Source organism: Ricinus communis, chromosome 1 (assembly GCF_019578655.1).
Source record: "Ricinus communis isolate WT05 ecotype wild-type chromosome 1, ASM1957865v1, whole genome shotgun sequence".
Taxonomy (NCBI): domain Eukaryota; kingdom Viridiplantae; phylum Streptophyta; class Magnoliopsida; order Malpighiales; family Euphorbiaceae; genus Ricinus; species Ricinus communis.
In genome coordinates this window covers 18,635,974-18,642,497 of record NC_063256.1, presented here as the reverse complement: position 1 = coordinate 18,642,497, position 6,524 = coordinate 18,635,974, and the positions used below count along the sequence as shown (strand labels likewise).

General features: G+C 45.0%; 1 pseudogene; it reads right to left on the bottom strand.

Moving 5' to 3' along the window:
* Window positions 1-217: 217 nt before the first annotated feature.
* LOC125369102 lies at window positions 218-4,873 on the bottom strand (annotated as a pseudogene).
* Between the last annotated feature and the right edge of the window lie 1,651 nt (window positions 4,874-6,524).

Sequence of the window (6,524 nt, the reverse complement as noted above, 5' to 3'; positions counted from 1 at the left end):
TATACCACTTTTATGAGGTCTTTTTCTCATATTAAATTATTAGCACTATTATGGGGTTGTTTTATCAAATTCATAAATTTACACGTTTTACGAGGTTATTTTCTTATATCGACAAATATACCCCTTTTACAGGGTTGTTTTCTCATACTTTAAAATTAACCTATTTAAGGGGTTATTTTCTCCGATTGATAAATATCCCCGTATTACGAGGTTGTTTTCTCATATTAAAAATTTTACTCATTCTACGAGCTTGTTTTCTCAGACTCGTAGTTACACTACTTTTACGGGGTTGTTTACTCAGATTCATAAATATACATGTTTTAAGATGCCCTTTTCTTATATTGATAAATATACCATTTTTATGGAGTCATTTTCTCATATTAAATTATTAGCACGATTATGGGGTTGTTTTGTCAAATTTATAAATATACACGTTTTACAGGGTTATTTTCTTATATCGACTAATATACACCTTTTTGGGGTTGTTTTCTCATATTATAAAATTAACTCACGGTTCCTCTCGTACTAGGTTGAATTACCATTGCGACATAATCATCAGTAGGGCAAAACTAACCTGTCTCACGTTAAACCCATTGACTCACGTTCCCTATTGGTGGGTGAACAATCCAACACTTGGTGAATTCTGCTTCACAATGATAGGAAGAGCCAACATCGAAGTATTAAAATGCAACGTTGCTATGAACGCTTGGCTGCCACAAGCCAGTTATCCCTATGGTTACTTTTCTGACACCTCTAGTGATGTAGATGATTCTACGCATATTTATTGATTGTTTATCAATCGTTTATTCATGTATTTGAGTCATATTTATTCCTGTTTGATCGCACTTTGGTATGTTCTGAGTTTTTCACATTTTCAGACTCATTGATGGGAAATTGATTGATTTCCATGCAGAAACCAAGCTATATGGATGATTTACGCATATTAGATGTATATCGGAGTCGATTCCTTGATTAGCGCACAATTTGAGGCCTTTGCACGAGCAATTGCATGGCCTTGCACATTTGCACGGCCTCCCTTGCCCATTTCTGACGGTGTGCATACTGCTGTAGCAGGCACCACCGGGTGCCGTGGCACGGACCATGGCACATGCTAGGGCACTCCTGTCTATAAGTAGGCGCACGTAAAATGAGAGAGGGTTCTGCTTTTGATTTCTAAACTCTCTACGCGTGCGACCCTCACTTCTACACCTCTGTTCTTGACATTTTGGGAGACCAACGTCAGTTCAAAGGATTGATTTGGAGGATTCAAGTAAAGATTGAAGTTTCTAGATGATTGACCGAGGCATCCGAGATCCATACTTGAGGATGGTTTGATTCGGTCATGACATTTCCACCCGATTCGAGAGAAGAGGGTTTACATGTTCCATTTCCTTTTATGTTGTTTATTTCCTTTTGTATTTGTTTCTTTCATTATGAGTAACTAGGGCTGCCGAACCCATTGGGGTTCACCTTTGTTGATGGATTGTGCTTAATTATTAGATTTTTAACTGCCATTCTTGTAATCTTCTTGCTATTTAGTAATAAAATTTGATTCAGTTAATTTGGGATGTTGAATTAATTGTCTTTTGGGTTGTTTCCGTGACATTGAGAAATGCTTGTTGCTAACCGGAAATTGAATAGTCGAACTAGTAGTTAACACTTAAAGATAAGGTTAATTTACTCGCCGGATTAAGAATTAACAACTCTTAATAGATCTAAATCACGCTTAATGCTAATTTATAATAATCTGATAGGAAGAGATTCCATTAGGTTAGAGCAGGTTTAGGAACTTGGTGAGCTCGAAAGAGGAGCCGAGTTCGATTCAGGATTTAGGCACGGGTAGCAAGATTGGTAATTTATAGAATCAACCGTAGAATTCCATCACTTAGGTCCCCTTCGGGTTTGCTTCTTTTGTTACGGTTGTCTTTCAACTATCAGTTGCTATTCATTCATTTATTTGCATTCATAGTCATTAGTTAAGTAATTTCGACTTCTCACACCTTATTTCAGATTAGATGACATAATGAACAGCAGTAACTTTAGGTTCACCCGATCTCCAGGGATACAACCTTGATACTCACTAGTGCTAAGTCGCATCGATAGGTTCACTGCCTTAGGTGTAGGTTGCATCAGTAGCCCATCATCTAGCTTTAAATTTCGAAGGTCTAAAGGATCGATAGGCCACACTTTCACGGTTCATATTCATACTAGAAATCAGAATCAAACAAGCTTTTACCCTTTTGTTCCACACGAGATTTCTGTTCTCGTTGAGCTCATCTTAGGACACCTGCATTATCTTTTTAACGGATGTCGGCCCGGTAAACTCCCCACTGACAATGTCTTTCGCTGAATCGGTCATCAAAGCGACCTTGGGTCCAAAGCGAGGGCGTAGCCTCCGATTCACGGAATAAGTAAAATAACGTTAAAAGTAGTGGTATTTCACCGTCACGATTAAGGCTCCCACTTATCCTACACCTCCGAAGTCATTTCACAAAGTCGGACTAGTGACAAGCTCAGCAGGTCTTCTTTCCTTGATTTCGCCAAGCCCGTTCCTTGGGCGTGGTTTGTTGGATAGTAGATGGGACGATGGGAATCTCGTTAATCCATTCATACGCATCACTAATTAGATGATGAGGCATTTGGCTACCTTAAGAGAGTCATAGTTACTCCCGTTGTTTACCTACGCTTGGTTGAATTTCTTCACTTTGACATTCAAAGCACTGGGCAGAAATCACATTGCGTGAGCATCCGCAGGGACCATTGCAATGCTTTGTTTTAATTAAACAATCGAATTCCCCTTGTCCGCATTCGCCCGAGTCGAATGTTCGACGCTCTAGTAAAAGGCCCCAAGAGGCCTGCTCCTGTCCCGGCGACACGCGGCAACCCGCTCTCGCCATAGGAGTAGCTCGAGCAGTCCATCGACAGCCAACGGGTTCGGGATTGGGACCCCCGGGACCAACCCTCAGAGCCAATCCTTTTCCCGAGGTTACTGATCCATTTTGCTGACTTCCCTTGCCTACACTGTTCCATTGACTAGAGGCTATTCACCTTGGAGACTTGATGCGGTTATGAGTATGACCGAGCGTGGATGGCATTTGGTCCTTCGAATTTTCACGGGCCGCCAGAGGCACACCATACATCGCGTGACGTGCGGTGCTCTTCCAACCGCTAGACCCTACCTCCGATTGAGTCATTTCCAAGGTGGGCAGGCTGTTAAACAGAAAACATAACTCTTCCCGAGGCCCCTCCGATGTCTCCAGACTCCCTAACGTTGTCGTCAGCCGCCACATCCCGGTTCAGGAATTTTAACTCGATTCCCTTTTAAAGTACACGCGCGGACGGGCTTCCCCCATCTCTTAGGATCGACTAACCCATGTGCAAGTGCCGTTCACATGGAACCTTTCCCCTTTTCAGCCTTCAAAGTTCTCATTTGAATATTTGCTACTACCGCCAATATCTGCACTGACGGCCACTCCTCTCGGGCTCGCTTCCTGGGTTTTGTAGCGACAGCCGCACCCTCCTACTCATCGGGGCCTGGCTCTTGCCCCGACGACTGGGTATAGGTCGCGCGCTTAAGTGCCATCCATTTTCGGGGCTAGTTGATTCGGTAGGTGAGTTGTTACACACTCCTTAACGGATTTCGACTTCCATGACTACCGTCCTACTGTGTTAATCGACCAACACCCTCTGTGGGTTTTAGGTTAGCGCCGTGAACCGGCCTCAGTTTATCTCGCATCACCGCCTCGCTACCAAAATGGCCCACTTGGAGCTCTCGATTCGGCCCGGCGATCGTGCCGTCCTACCTATTTAAAGTTTGAGAATAGGTCGAGGGCATTGCGCCCCTGATGCTTGTAATCATTGGCTTTACCCGATAGAACTCGTCCAGAAATCTAGCTATCTTGAGGGAAACTTCAGAGGGAACTAGCTACTAGATGGTTCGATTAGTCTTTCGCCCCTATACCCAAGTCAGAGGAATGATTTGCACGTCAGTATCGCTGCGGGCCTCCACTAGAGTTTCTTCTGGCTTCGCCCCGCTCAGGCATAGTTCACCATCTTTCGGGTCACGACAGGCATGCTCTCACTCGAACCCTTCTCAGAAGATCAAGGTCGGTTGGCGGTGCAACCCACGAGGGGATCCTGCCAGTCAGCTTCCTTACGCTTTATGGGTTTACTCACCCGTTGACTCGCACACATGTCAGACTCCTTGGTCCGTGTTTCAAGATGGGCCGAATGGGGAGCCCACTGGCTGACACCAAGAGCGCACTGGTGCCGAAGCACACCGTGACGACGCGAGCTGCAGGCCAAAATCACTGCAACGACATCTCTGCAGGCGTATTAAAAGCGTGGGCTTCGGCCACCGCTGCAATCTCCGTCGGTCCGCACCCCGAGCCGATCGGTGGACCGGCTTTTGGATGTTCCACATCCGACCAGGGCGCATCGCCGGCCCCCATCCGCTTCCCTCCCGACAATTTCAAGCACTCTTTGACTCTCTTTTCAAAGTCCTTTTCATCTTTTCCTCGCAGTACTTGTTTGCTATCAGTCTCTCGCCCGTATTTAGCCTTGGATAGAATTTACCACCCGATTTGGGCTGCATTCCCAAACAACCCGACTGGTAGACAGCGCCTCGTGGTGTGACATGTTCAGGCACGATGGGGCTCTCACCTTTTCTGGCGCCCCCTTCCAGGGGACTTGGCCCCGATCCGCCGCTAAGGACACTTTTCCATACTACAATTTGAATGCCGAGGGCACCCGATTCTTAAGCTAGGCTATTCCCGGTTCGCTTGCTATTACTAAGGGAATCCTTGTAAGTTTCTTCTCCTCCATTTATTGATATGCTTAAACCCAGTGGTTAATCCCGATTGACCTGGGGTCGCAGTTGGAGCATGCCCTTTAGGGCAGCATCGGGGTCTCGAGGGTTCCCTCCTGGCAGATGAGCGCGCACGGTAGTGTCAGAGAGTATTACAACCAACCAAGTAGCATTCCTTAGCGACATCAGCTACCCGCACGAAGCCCTAACAATCGACAATGCATATGATCCTGCCAGTAGTCATGCTTGTCTCAAAGATTAAGCCATGCATGTGTAAGTATGAACTAATTCAGATTGTGAAACTGCGAATGGCTCATCAAATCAGTTATAGTTTGTTTGATGGTATCTGCTACTCGGATAACCATAGTAATTCTAGAGCTAATACGTGCAACAAACCTTGACTTCTAGAAGGGATGCATTTATTATATAAAAGGTCAACGCGGGCTATGATGATTCATGATAACTCGACTGATCCAACAGCCTTAGTGCCGGCGACGCATCATTCAAATTTCTGCCCTATCAAATTTCGATGGTAGGATAGAGGCCTACCATGGTGGTGACGGGTGACGAAGAATTAAGGCTCGATTCCGGAGAGGGAGCCTGAGGAACGGCTACCACATCCAAGGAAGGCAGCAGGCGTGCAAATTACCCAATCCTGACATGGGGAGGTAGTGAAAATAAATAACAATACCGGGCTCTTTGAGTCTGGTAATTGGAATGAGTACAATCTAAATCCCTTAATGAGGATCCATTGGAGGGCAAGTTTGGTGCCAGCAGCCGTGGTAATTCCAGCTCCAATAGTGTATATTTAAGTTGTTGCAGTTAAAAAGCTCGTAGTTGGACCTTGGGTTGGGTCGACCGGTCTGCCTAGCAGTGTGCACCTATCGTCTTGTCCCTTCTGCCGGCGATGCGCTCCTGGCCTTAACTGGCCGGGTCGTGCCTCTAGTGCTGTTACTTTGAAGAAATTAGAGTGCTCAAAGCAAGCCTACGCTCTGTATACATTAGCATGGGATAACATTATAGGATTTCGGTCCTATTCTGTTGGCCTTCGAGATCGGAGTAATGATTAACAGGGACAATCGGGGGCATTCATATTTCATAGTCATAGGTGAAATTCTTAGATTTATGAAAGACGAACAACTACGAAAGCATTTGCCAAGGATGTTTTCATTTATCAAGAACGAAAGTTAGGGGCTCGGAGACGATCAGATACCGTCCTAGTCTCAACCATAAATGATGCTGACCAGGGATCGGCGGATGTTGCTTTTAGGACTCCGCCGGCACCTTATGAGAAATCAAAGTCTTTGGGTTCCAGGGGGAGTATGGTCACAAGGTTGAAACTTAAAGGAATTGATGGAAGGGCACCACCAGAAGTGGAGCCTGCGACTTAATTTGACTCAACACGGGGAAACTTACCAGGTCCAGACATAGTAAGGATTGACAAACTGAGAGCTCTCTCTTGATTCTATGGGTGGTGGTGCATGGTTGTTCTTAGTTTGTGGAACGATTTGTCTAGTTAATTCCGTTAATGAGACCTCAGGCTGCTAACTAGCTATACGGAGGATACTTTTACGGGGTTATTTTCTCATATTCATAAATATACATGTTTTACGAGGTTCTTTTCTTATATTGATAAATATACTGCTTTTACGGGGTCGTTTTCTCAAATTATATTATTAGCACTATTATGGGGTTGTTTAGTCAAATTCATAAATTT